At 39.6% G+C, this 14288-nt stretch overlaps 1 protein-coding gene across 1 annotated transcript in view; it reads left to right on the top strand.

Moving 5' to 3' along the window:
- Positions 1 to 14288, top strand: part of SCN2A (sodium voltage-gated channel alpha subunit 2) — a 73712-nt gene that overhangs the window by 5910 nt on the left and 53514 nt on the right. The gene's annotated exons all lie outside the window — the stretch shown is intronic.

Genomic DNA, 14288 nt, shown 5'->3' with positions numbered 1-14288 from the left:
AGGCTGCTTTCCATTTTGTAAAATGGGAAGCACCACAAAAGCGTTGACAGTAAACAGCCTCCCAAGTACCATGATAATACTACTGAAAAGTTTTCCTAGTGAAGCAATTAGAACATGCTTGGAAAATACTGGAGTGCAGGTTGAGCTCTACTTTCATTTCTGGAAAATACTAATAGATGAAATGGAAAGCACAGAATTTTACTCTCAGAAGCAATATGAAGATGGAAATCTTTAAAGTTATTAAGAAAGTAAATTTGATTAGAAAGAAATAGACTGTAAATGTTACTGAGCCACACTTAAAAGAGACTTTTCAACAGAATAACATTTTACATCTTGCAAACAGTTTGCTTTTGTAGTTCTGTTGGCTAAGCATGTGCAACAGTCAGAACATTTTCATGATTTATTGTTTCAAAATTTTTATGATATTTTCAGTTAGAGTTAACATTTAAAGTGCTTTACAGCCTTTACATTTGTCACAATAAAAATACTTGCACTTTTGCCAGATGAAATTTTTTATGAATATCGTGATCTTTGATCTTGGCTCTCGAAGCCAAGCTGAAGGCAGTCCACTCTCACACAGAGAAATTCGGTACTTTACTCCACTAGTATTCTTCAGGGGGAAAAAAGTTTGAACATAAGCTTCAGGGGATGATGATGATGATTATGATGATGATGACCTTTAGTGTTTTATGGGACACTTGGATGTTATTATTCATGTTCATATCTTGCTCTGTGGAGTGGCAGAGGCTGGGAACTCTGGAGAAGCCTTCTCCTTTGCTGGGAAAGGGATTATATAGCTTTTCTCAGTACTGACCTCACTTTCAAATAAGTTCACATATTCACACATTCTCAAAATAATCTGTCCTTAGTGAGAAAGATTAAGGATATGATGCAGAAATGGAGTGAGCTGGTGAGTTGATATAAATACTGTGAGGATGGGCAAACAGCTCCGGAATTGTGGTAAGAAGAGGAAATATCATCTGGGAACTTAGAAAACAGTGACTGATGGGCAAGAAGCAGTCAAATGTAGGGTGGTGGAAAGAGAAATTCTAGAAGGGTATACAAATTGAGTTTATATAAAAAAGAGTTTAATACATTGTAAAGGAAACAGTGACACATCCATGTTTCTATATGGAAATAAGCGGTGTGGTGTGCACAGCTCCTGTGGGAAAACATCCTTGCAGTGGTACAGCTCCAAGTTGCAGGTGAGCACAGAATGTTTCTAAGAACTCTTCGGGGAGCTCCTGTATTCCCTCTAATCAGAAACTCTTTTGCTGGCTCAAATATAGTGGGAATGGGAAAACTCTCTTGAGGAGGTTTTCAACATCTGCTCTGTTGTTTTATTCACACATACCAACAAATGCAAATGGAGTATATAAAAAAACCCTGTACACTTAGGAAATTATTCTGAACTGGAAAAAATTGTCAAACTCCACTGAACAAATTTCATCTCCATATAGTCCTGTTACAATTGTCTGCAGTTTTATTTTAGCCTAGAATTTTGTAATTGTCCTCAGCAATCCTTCTTTTCCCCATAGTTATAAAATACTATAACAAACAAGCCTCCAGTCATTTTTATTTAAAGTTACCTTGAAACTGAATCTGCATTTTTAAACAAAGTGACTGAACTTTAAAGCCGTAAATTGTTTTCTCCCTCTTATAAAAAACAATCAGGAGCTATAAAAATTAGTTTGGGGCAGATATGTAAGTATTCAGCTTTCCACTTCTGGCACATTTCCACACTTCTGTGCCACTTCTCCTTTTTATTCCTAACATCATTAACAGGAAGGTGATGTCCAAGTATGAAGCAAGGCACCTGTGTTGTTGCAATAATACTTGGCCATAAGGCTTACAACCCTCATTAATTTGGTGTGTTTTAGCTGAGACTCTTTTTAAATCAGGGGACAAGTATAATCCAAACAGTGCAAACATCAGAATAAACACTCATAACTACCTCCTCTGATCCTACACTTATGAATCTGCATTGCTCCCTCAGGCCTTTCAAGTTTCTTCATGGAATAGTGATACTACCTTCCTCCTCTTAACTGCATTTGTCAGCCATAGGCACTTTGTCCCTCAGGATAAATTGATCTATAAAGATGTTTTCATAGTGTTCAGAATATTCTGTTTATGCCTTGATATGACAGGTTTTGAGGACGCTATAAAAGGCAAACAGAAATTGCGCCTGGCAAACTGTTTCAGGATTTTTTTAATGGCATTTCTATTTAATTGTGGGCCAATTAACTACTCTGTTTCCTTTCAGATCAAGCAAAATCTTCTGCATTTAATAGAGACTTGTTTAATGCTTTCTAATATTATATATCTGACTGGGCTTTTCATTACCCAGGGAAACAAACATGCTGGTCAGGTCACCAGGGAGGAGCAATGATATTTGCCCTGTGCCTTTGCATGGGATGTGGAGGGGATGAAGGTGCAGCTCTAAAGCTTTCTAACAGTTCCTGTATGATGGTCTGGGAAATGCTATATAACCATTTGGCTGTGTTCTGCACAAATCACCAACCATATTACTCATCATAGGATCTAATTTCATGCTGTTTGGTTTAATTTTTCCCTTTTGGTTGCCAAATTTTGAATATATATCCAGCCTTATGTGTTTCCCACTGATGACATCTTCATTTAAAATACATAGGTACTCAGTTGTAGAGATGCCTGTAGTGTGAAGCTTTGGACAGTTGGCAGAACTTTAATACATGATAACTATTACAATTACAGTAATTAATACATATTGTTGAGTACTACAGCAGGAATATTCAATTCTCCCCCTCTCTCTGTCAGTGTGCATCAGAATGCAGACCACATACATTTTCATATGTCATTCTGGTTCCCAAACCACACGTGGTTCTGCATCTTAAAACACAAAATGGGAACAATGGTAATAGGTGAAAAATAAGTGGCTGATATTTAGCAAGGAGATGTGGAAGTAAAAGGACCCATATTTCATATTTAAAAAATCACATTAAAAGTATGCTAGTAAGTGGCAGAATCAAGCAATCAGTTGCAGAACACTGAATTAAGGCTGTCTTTACATTCTAGAAATCTCACATATGATTTGTAGCCACCTGGGAAAACAGCAGTTTGAGTGAATTGCCTGCCATCAGGCAATAGTGAGTACTCATCTTTTACCCCTTCTAGTCAGTCCAGAGAGACAGGCACTTCTAGGGCACAACTTGCCTCGTCATAAGGTAGACATCTGAAATAGGTCAGAAGAATTGCTTTTTACAGGACCTATTTTTCTCCAGAAATATGAAAGGAGTTCAGATTTGCTTAGGTGCAGATGCCAACAGATACAGGCATTTGATGCCAGAGAAGGCAAACCCTATTTGTGGCATGGCCAGTTCTCCAAGACAGTACACAGACCTTGCATGAAGGATACATAGTTATCCTTCTTTTTCCCTTCCCATTAGTCACTTCTCCCAATTCCTGTGCAGCACCAATGAATCAAGGAAGTCTCCTTCAAACAAATCTCACTGCTTTTAAGAGCTCATCTATATTGTATACTACATCAGACAGTGAACATCGCATTACAGTATCTACTGACAAATGCACCAAAACTAAAGCAGTCTCAATTCTATGCTGTCATTTCAGTCCTTCTTCCTACAGTAATAGGTGCTTTTTTATCGGAGTGTTTGTACACAATTTTAGGGAGACCATATTGATACACATATGAATGAGTTATTGAATACATGTTTACATATACTTCACAGTGCTCTTCTCACATTTATAAACTCATTTTCACATCTTTCTGTCCATTCTTCCAATTAATTCCAGTCCAGTTATCTCAGGTTTTCATTCCCTCTCTTGCCCACTCATCTCAAGCTTTTTTGCTTTCTCCGATCCCTGCTTGCTCCATTATACTGCCTCCCCTGCTTCCCTTTTCCTTGACTGTTCCCCAGCCTGGTCTCATTTGATTTCAAATTGATCAATCTAGATTAATTTCTTGATCATAATAATCTACAAGTCTTTGAGTTTTTTATGGCTCTCCAACCAGCCTGCAGGACTACTGCAGCCAGTTTTGAGACAGTTGCTTTATCCAGGCAGACAGTTCTTACACGTATCATTTCCCTGGAGGTTTCTTACGATGCCGGTCTTCAGTCTGAGATATGTCTCCCTTTTGCCCTAAATGCCCCTTTTTCCTTCTCTATTTCCTTCTGGGTTTTTATATTTTGGGGTTTTTTTCTTGTTTGTTTTGTTTCTTTAGTAACCAAGATACAGAATGATTTAGAACAAAAAGATAAAAACATTCCCACTCCTGGGTCAGCAGAGTCCACAAAGACAGACTTCAGTTGAAGGAAAATCCCCTCAGATGGACAAAAAAACATTAACAGAAAAATGCGTTATCTCTGTAATTTGCACCTTTAAATCTCTGGAGGGTTCTTTTAAATAAATGCAAATTAATTTTTCAAAATCTTTCAACTCTGGGAAAGTATTATAGATACCCCTCCAAAAGAAAAAGTTCTGAATTCAGGATGTGACTTACTCATGGTTTTAAAATTGGCAGTTACAAAATTTTACGGGTAAATACATATATGTAGCCTTTTTCTTAGAAATAGTTTCATTTGAGTTGAAGCTTCCCTCAAAAACTGGTCTGAGGCAAAAATGTAAAATTTTAGCCCAACACTTCAATATTGGCATAAAGAACAAGGGGGGAAGAAATAAAAAAAAAAGAAAAAGGAAAACCGGGCAGGTCAATGTCAACTATTTCAGTAATAAACAGTATACAGTCAGCCCCACTGGCAATTAGCATGAGACATCACAACCTGTAACTAGTAGCTGGCTTGGCCCCATCTGCACTCTGTCCCTAAAGATATAGTAAGAACTGCTAACCATAAACCATCATAAGACTAAAATAATATTTAAAAGTAAATATGGGACCTCATCTGTGACTTAATTTCCGGAATCACTGCAACCACTTTGTTTCTGGTTTATTTGAAGTGGCACTTTACTGAACTAATCCAACTCTTCCATTACAGCGGCAAAGGGAATCTGGTGAGGACGATGCATGAGGAAGGAAGTTGTACTTTTTTTGTAGTTGTGCTTTTTTGTGTGTGTGATTCTATCTCCTTTAGAGACCTAGATATGTTTCCAGGTGCAGCTACATAGTAGGGGCATGAGTAGTGCTTATGAGGAAACATTTTGTGGCATCCTGCCCTTGAAGGTTGATAGATATCCAGGGAGTTAATGCTTCTTTCAAGCTGCATTAACTCCTGCAGGATCCCCTTGGCAGCTGGTGCTGTGCAGCTGCAGGGAGCCTGTCAGTGTCAGTACAGTTCCCAGGGGGGAAATTCTCATCTGTTATCCATGGAGATATTTGTTTCCCCCATGTGGGATGGTCCTCATGCTTTCTGTGCCTATTGTGTTTTGGGTTTGGAAGTTTCTCAAGAGGCAGTTGTGTTTGTCACTAGTCAGCTATCTTTGCAAATGCAAGCCTGTTTAGAAAATTCTCCGTTTAGATCCAGGTTCTCTTTGTTTATTTTGCGAAGTTACAAATTGGACACGTACCCCCTTATGTCCTCTCACATATACCAAGTAAAAACTCAGGGGTTTTGTCATGTAGTGGATGAGGTTAATTTTTTATCAAAAATATACCAACAGCTTGAAATGAGTGGCGATGATGTAAAAACTGTCCCAGCACCACACTCTCCTGGTCGGTTTCTATGGTTTTACAGTCACCGTTTCCTATTTAAAAAAGCCCCACAACACACCCGCCCACCCGGAGCAGGGGAATTGGCTGGCTGCAGGCAGTAGGCAGCATGGCTGACTCTCTGCATTCAATACAGACGGTACACAGATTGAACTGAAGGAGGGATGGTGACCCCCCGGCTTCTTCCCGCCCTGGTGGTAAAGCCTGAGTTTGGCTCCATCGCTGTTTAGCCCTGCTCTTGGGACAACGGGGAGGGACCTGGCCCGCCGGGCCTCCCCTGTTCCTCACTGGCGGCTCTGAAGGGCGGGTTCTCCTCAGCAACCCCCTCCACTCCTGCCTCGCCTGCCGCAATCTGCCCTAAACACCTGCTCCTTCCCGTCCCTCCTGCTTCTCCCGTGTGACCGGGCCCGGCTGGTGCTGCCGGGGGCAGCTGTCCCTCTGGAACAGGCCGTGTGTCAGAGGGGCCTTGCGGGAGTCTCCGGAGCCGCGGGCGGCGGCGCTCCCCCTGCGCAGCGCGGTGCCGCAGCCGCCGGACCGGTTGCCTGGCAACCTCCCCTGGGCGCCGCGCCATTGCGGAGCCCGGCAGCTCCCGGCCCGCCTCCCCAGCCGCCTTTTCTCTCGGGCTCGTCGCTTCCAGCGACACCGGCCCGCCCGTCTTCCCTCGCTGTGGCAACGGGGGTCGCCGAGGCTCAGGGCGGCGGCCCGGCTGCCGCACCTGCGGCGCCCGCCGGCGGGGCGGGCTGGGCGGCGGCGCCCGGTGGGTTCCGCCCTGCTTCCCCTGCCTTACTCCCGGCCTTCTCCGCCTGCCTTCTTCCCACCTTCCCCCAGCTCGCCGCAGCGCCCGCCGTGCCGGCATGTTGGCGCTGCCAGTTTACAAGGAGCGGGTGGAAATGTGTGCGTGGAAGTGGCAGCTGCTCGCAGCAGCCCATGGAGATGGGAGGGCTCGGTCCGTGGCCCTTTGTCCCTGGCTCGGGGGAAGCTTCGCCTGGCTTCCCTGCCGGAGCCCGACCTGGGCTTACGTAAGCCATAACTGAAAGGGCACAGTCTTATTCCTATGTTGTGTTTGCAACCTATGTTGCAGCAAAGACAGCACGAGGCTATAAAGTGGAATCGCAGAGTACTTCCCACAGTAATTTGTCAGTAGGTTCAGAATCATTATTTATGTTGTTCATCCAAAACTTCTGGACAGATGTTCGAGGGATGTTACAATCTCCCATCTACCTGGTGCCTTATAGCCAGAAGGATATAAATTATATATGAATTTTCCGTGGCTGTGCTGTAATTGAGATTAATTAGTGATTTCATTCTAAACATCTTTGCATAATGCCCATACTGGGAATGCTAAATTCTGAGTTCTGGTTTGTCGGGAAAGAAATCACAGCATGTTTTATTAACAGCATAAGTAGTCAGCACATTCTCCTATTCAGGCATCTGGAAATATCTAGCTCATCCCATACATATGGCACTTCTGTTATCATTACATCTTTGAATTGTATATTCACTCTCCCCACACAAACACACTAAAAATGGATATATCTCTAGCCTGACACTTACACAAGACTCTACTTGTGGGGATACTTTCTCACGATGTGTATCAGGGCAAAGATCGAAGAAGAGCCCACTGCAGCTAGATAGCTGAAAGGCCATAATCACTTAATCAGCTTCATTAGGGATTTGGCGAATATTCTTGCATTGTCTTCCCACATTGCTGTTTGACTTGAAGACAATATTTCTCTTTTTGTCAAGGGATACTTGACTTGAGTGGTTGTTTTGAACCTTTCTTGGATTTACATCAGCCTTGTTTTTTTTCCTGTGGTCAAAGAGCACTGGAGGAGATCATTGCAGTCTGGCAGAAAGTTTATCTCACTGTATTAAATAAAAAAGTTAAGAATGGTATTGTCATCAAGTGAAAAGTCTAAATTGTCTCATACTGGAAGGAAAGTTTTAAGGGCCTCTTATCTGGAAAGACAAGTAGCTTTTTTGTTCATGCACTGATATTTGATTGAAAATCAGCAATTATTCAAAAGCCATTCCTGATAAAAGGGGAAAATGGATTAACTTTAACAAATGCGAGTCATTGCCATTTATTGGTTAACAATAAGTAAAGATAACAACTGATTTTTACCAACGTGTTTTTCATACTTCTTTGGAGGAAATATTGCCAGGTGTTTGGGTAGTTTCCTGAAATAAGTTCTAAAGAGAGTAAGAAAATTGATTTGAAGGACCCCCAAACTTTCCCAATGTGGATTTTTGTATATCTCTTCTCAGATTATATGATCCTTCCTGCACATTTTTCTTAAAACGCTGTCCTGATGTCCATGTTGAAAGGAAACAGGTGGTCCTGGTCACCTTCTGATCTTGGAATCCTGAGGCTGCTGTAGCTGAATAGTAGCCTAATTTGATCCTTAGATTTGCTACTGTTTAGGCATTTTAATAACCCTTTTTGCTGTTTGGGTTTGTTTGGGTTTTTTTTTGTTTTTTTTTTCTATTATACTATGTTCTATACCAGGTACAGGATCTACGCCAATATTTGTTGACAACAGTTGTTAGAGCCCTGTTCTGCTCCATTGTTCAAACTCTGGAGATCCATTCCTTCATATTCTGGTGCCTTAAGCCTTTTGAGCTTGCACTTAGGTGAAGTGCTATGATTTGGAAGACACTGAAGGTAGTCAGCTAGTCTTTTTCATTCTAAAGTGAGAGGACATCTTGAGACAAAGACTCCTAATTTATTTTCTGAAGTGTGATGGATCAGCTTTTTGATCTTTCTGAAATCTGCCCAGTTATTTACAGTTTTCAGTAAGCCTAGTGAGGTGATCTGGCTAAAATGCAGGAATGCTCAGGCCAACACAGTGGGAAATGAGCAGAGTAAGAGTGGGTGGAAAATGCAGCTGTCCTTTCTGACAGAGCTATCTCATATTGGCTTAAGGTTTCAAGTAACTGCATTTTCAAAGGTGACTTGTTAGTTATACATCCATCTAAAATGTTGGAAAATGTGTAGGAAGCTGTATTTTTATATAGCTCTTCTAAGAGCCATTTGGAAAGATTTGTTTTGCAGGAACACCTACTGTTCAAAGTGCACAATTCAAGTACATCGATATTGTTTGAGGAACCTCTCTCAGCTGTGGCTACTGAACAGACAGTGTAGCATTATATGAAACACAAAGCAAATTTCAGACACAGGAAAACTGATGTTTATTTGCTGTCTAATTTCAGCAGTGGAGCAGCAAAAACATAAATCTTAGCAGAGGTACTGCACCAGCTCTAAACCATCTTCCAACAGGGCAATCCCATGTTATACAACCTTTCATGCAGTTCTGTGGAGTGCTGACAGCTTCCTTGAGGCTTAGGGAGAAATGTAACATGAAGCAGCACAAAACAATCAGAAACCTACACTTATTAAGACCCTAAAACAGTGAAGGCCTGTTACAAGTTTCTTGATTCTTATCCAGATAAGTTTTGGTACAAAACTCAAACTCACCACTGAGCTTTTTCTTCCAAGGTCTAGCTTTTCTTAAAGTCCTAGAAAGATGGCTGTGTGTCTACCCTGTTAATTTCCTTTTTTCACTGCTAAAAAGTTTTCATCCTGCTGCAGTTTAACACCACAACCTGTTTATCTGTATGCTAGATAAAAAGAAAACAAATTCCTTTTCTTCCTTGAAAGAGATTTTTGGACATATAAAGACAGTCATTATGTCTTCAATCAATCTTTTCAATGTAAAATTAAGACAGAAAGAACTCAAATCCTACATCTCTTTGGAAGCTTTCAAATGAAGGATCTCTTGGATTCTACATTTCCTTGGATGTTTTATTTCTGTGGTCTGAATTTTTTCTATGTTGTCTAAATATAAAATGTAGAACTTACATATCTTGAATTGCATCATTTTTTGAGCCCGTTTTGTTGTTTGTCAAGACATTTTAAATTTTAATACTATCTTCCTGTTTACTTGTAGCCCTCCCAGTTTCTTGTCATCTCAAAGCTAGCAAACATATTTTTCAGTCACCTAGATCACCATGATTAATTTGGTAGTATTGTAAGTATTGTAAGTATCATGGGGGGGAAGAGGTGACAGGAGCTCTTCAGATTCAGTGTATTTGATTAAATGGATACTATTTACAAGAAGAAAAAGCTCCACTTAGGTGTCTTTTGCTCTTTCAATTAAAATACTATTTAATTTTTGAGTACAAACTTAATGTTTTGGGGTTTTTTTTAAGATTAAGGGTCTTCGAATAGTATTAACGTATTTTGCAAACTGCAACAAGTATCACAGCAACCTACACTTTGGTCAAAGTTGCTTGCCACTCTTTTAATTTTGGGGCAGATTTTATTTAAAGTTTAATTTATTGTTTCAGCAAAGAAATGGAAATATGCCAATGTAATTTGCTCCTATCACAAAGTGGTGAGGCATTGTCAAAGACTGAGCAAGCTGTTACACAGAGAGGACTAGATGAGCTTGATGACTGGTGTTACTGGAACGAGATGAAATTCAGAACTATAAATGAAAAGTCATGCAATTAGGGACAATCTAATATAGTACAGGGACACACAGCTGGAGAGTAAAATGATCACAGAACCACAGAGAATGATGGCAAGTTGCCAGTTGTGCATTTTAATGTTTTGCTTTGCCATTGAACAAAGACAGTTTTTACACGTTTCTGAGGAAGAATTGGTAATCTGTTTTCCTTCTAATTTTATTAATCAGGATTGTCTGTAAATGAGGGCTCCTAAGATATCAAGAAAAGATTTGGAGCTTCCTCTTGGCTCTGTCCTGTCAAAAATCATTCATCCTCATGTAGAGTTTCTTTACATAGGACACTGAACACTTCTTCATCTCTAACCTCTCTGTGGGCCCTGTGTTTTACCAGATGATTAAATTACAAGGTCCACTTCAAGCTTTCACACATGCCACAGTAGAGGGAAGAGGGATACCATCAGTGATAAAATTGTTCGTAAAATGTACCCATGGCTGTAGGTGGGAAGATAGACAGCAGCTGGAATAACTTATTACCAGAACTGCCATTCTTATTTCATGTTTATGTTTGAGGTAAGTTTTTACCATGTTCACACAATAGTTCTTAAACATAGGCTGTGTTGGATTGCATTTTCATTGATATTTGCTATTTGAGTTCATTTTCCCTTTCTATCTCTAATAATTTTATCTGTTACATTTATTATAGCTCTGTGTAGTATCAAATTTATTTTAAGGATTGCTACCAGCTTCTCTAGATGTATTATTGTTGTCTCCTCTTTGGAAGTATATATATTTCCCTTTTAGACTGCAAAGCTAATATTGCATTTCCTGTCTAGTCTGTCTCTCTAAAATACTTGTTCATTTTTCCTTACAGCCTAGTAAGACTGTAGACCCAAGCCTCTAAGGCAATGGGATACAATGTCCTCTGGCTATTTCCTTTTTGTCTTCTCTTTTCACTGTCCTTCCTGACACTGTGCCTGTAGATTGTATAGCACTGGTGAAAATCAAAATGAGATCTCTGGTAATTTCAGACCTTTACAATAAGAAACAAATAATCAGGTGCTTTAACTTAATATACTGTTAATGGAAGAATGAAGCTCCTTTTCCATATTGTGTGAATTAGCCCAGCTTTTCAGGTACTTGATTTACTCTAATTTTCATTCATAATCAGATGCCTCTCTATACAAATAAATAATCAAAATGCTTTTGTAGTTAGAAGCTCCTCTACTCCTCCTGTGGATCTGTGCTGTCTCACAATCCTCTTATTCTGAGACTTCAGAACATCCCCAAGTAAACCCTAGTCCTAATTAGAGCCGTCCAGAAGTTTTCAACCAAAGCTTCTTAGCCAAAAAATTGGTTACATGGAATAATTTGTAAACTTTTTGTTGATTTCTTTGAATCATCTCTAAAAATAGAAAACTCTTATCGAACTAAGCACTTTTCTAAGAGGTTTTTTAACATTACTTTAAAATATTATATAATAGTTAAATTAATCAAAACCAAATTGATACTTTTCATGTGGTCCAATTATAGTTTGCATTTGGCACATTTTTTCCTAGTTTCTGAAAATTTCAAAAGACTTTTTTTGACCAAGTCAAACTCTTCATTCTCTCACCACAGTTACAAAAGGAAAAAATTATCAATATTTTCACCTCTCTTCACTGTCTGTTCTTTCTTCAAAGCCACATTGGCACTTCTTCAGACCCTCTATTAATTCCTTCTCCAACATCTCTCACTTTAGACTGATCTTCTGCTTTTTATTACTTTCCACACCCTTTTTTTTGTCATCTTCATGGCTGAAGGAAAGGAGATGGCAGAGAATAAATGCCAGAAGATTTGAACGTATAGATACCCCAATGTGTCTTGCTTGAAAAGTTTGGAGGAGATTTGTGTATGAGTGAAAGAAGGAGGGAAGGGCAGAAGGTTGCTGGTGAGGTAGGAGAGATAAAGAGGTTTTACTTGTGCAGCAGAAGGAAAAAGTACAAAAATAGGTAAGCATGGAAAATACAGAGCAAGCAGAAGAGTAGAAAGAAGTAGGATGTTGTTCTGGTGGAATGGTGCCCGACGGGAATGTGTTACTGATTTGCCACAGAGAGTGACTTACAGTGTTCTCAACCACCTGCTGCAGCAGGGAGCAAGAATAGATGACTTCTGTACAGGAACTCTGTTGCAGTGAACACTCAGACGTGCCCTCCTTCCCTCCCATTGCTGGCTGATCTGCATTTAGAAAGAATGCACAGTGAACATATTGTATACATTTGTTTTAGTATATTTACACAAGCTACAGTTTAAAGTAATCCAGACTGCTGATAATACAGTTTCAGCAATTGCCTGTGTACCCTCCATTTTTTTTTATTTCTCTTACTTTGCTATCCCTCCTACTTTTTTTCTATCTCACCTTCAGTTTTAACAGCTATGGTCACATCAGCAGTAGCTGCTATGTATTCAAAAGAATTTTTGAGTATCTTGAGACTTGAATGGTTATATAAAATCATGTATTTTAGTCCAAGAGTCTCAGTTTAAGCAAGTGTTCAAGCATGCAAAAATTCTTTACCATTTCTGAGGAGAATTTATGAGTATATATCAGTACCATCTACTGGCAATAAGAGTTACAGCACTCAGTAGGCTTGCACAGGAAATGCCAGACTTTACTTCAATAACCAGGATCCTCCAGCAGGAAGTTAGGTGTGGTCCGTAAAAGGAGACTTTTAAAAAAAAGAAAAAAAAAAAAAAAAAAAAGGAAAAGGCATGATGGAATTTTAACTGCAGTCTTCCCTGGTGCCATTCCAAACCCACATAACTGCAAGATTCTTCACTGGTAATGAATTTTTAATTGTTTCCTGCAATATTAAAACAGAATTATGCTTTTTTTTTTTTCCTCCCCTCTATAATTAGAAATTAAATCTAACAGGATTCTGCTGCAGGACCACTTTCATTTTCCTAATGAATGCTTCTGCTGCTGGTAGTGTGTGCAGCTTCCAGCAGCAGTTTGGTACAGACCATCCATGACAGAATGCACCAGGTGGATTTGCCTGCAGTGGAAGAGCATGCTCACAGGGAGACCTGCAGGAGTTGGGATGTGTGTGTGGATGTTTGTGTAGGTGGAAGTGGCTGTGTGCATATGGTTGAAAAGGAGGAGAAATCATCATGTTGCAGTTTATTTAACAGCCTTCAAAAATACTAATTTGTTGCGGCTGTGCTGGAGTATGTGTGCTAAGTGAGACAGTAAAATAGGATCAGGCTAATTGTATTCAAACTGTTGTATCATTTTAATCTGATAATTATTTCTGGGTATATTGTCTTACTCAGAACTTGTTACTTTATTCCATTTGCAATATTTTAAATGTGCTTACTCAGAAGGATGCTTGAGAAAAATTCTTGTAGGCTACAGCAGATATCCTGTTTGTGATTTCAGATCAAAGTATTTGCCTTGAGAATATTTTTCACTTGTTCTTTTTAACTGAGCTGCCTGGAGACATTAAGAGATGGTCCTGCTCCTGCTAGTGAAATTTGTGAAATATTGACATGATAACAGACATAAAAGATCTAAGTGCAGTATAAAATGATTAAAAATCAGTTTTGTTTAATTCAGCAATTCTTCCAGTGCACAGTGTGTTGCGAGGCAGGGGATCTGAATACAGGTGCTTATGCCTAAACCTTGTTTCCTGAGCTGGCAGTTCAGCAAAGGCAGCATATTTGTACTCGAAGTGAAGAAGCATCTTGTATTGCTTTCAACTGATCCTTCTGGCTTTATGTGGCAGTAGTGGACTCTAAGAGTCATTTCTGGTCCATATAGCTAGAGGGAAGATTGGTCCAAGATGCAACTCTCAGGATAATAAGGAGCTACATTGTCTGGAGTCTCATTCCTCAAAACTGAACCAAATACTTCAGAACTTCCTCACCCTGAATGTAGTGGAAAATATCTCCTACTTTATTCATGGGAATGGATAACATTACCCTTGATAAAGGCAAAAGATGTTATTGTGTTGTGTATGACTTTTTTTACCAGCCTGTAGAATTGAAAATCTATTGGTACAAGCAGTAAGGGAACTTTAAACTAAATGTTTTAAGGATTGATACTTCTGTGCCAACTCTAAGAGGCAAGCCGAAAACAAAAATGGTTTGTCTTGAAATAAAAACAAATTTAAAAATTCATT

This window comes from Cyanistes caeruleus, chromosome 7, assembly GCF_971803275.1.
Source record: "Cyanistes caeruleus chromosome 7, bCyaCae1.hap1.1, whole genome shotgun sequence".
NCBI lineage: Eukaryota > Metazoa > Chordata > Aves > Passeriformes > Paridae > Cyanistes > Cyanistes caeruleus.
The sequence above is the reverse complement of the archived record's forward strand: the minus strand, read 5'-3'. Positions and strand labels throughout refer to the sequence as shown.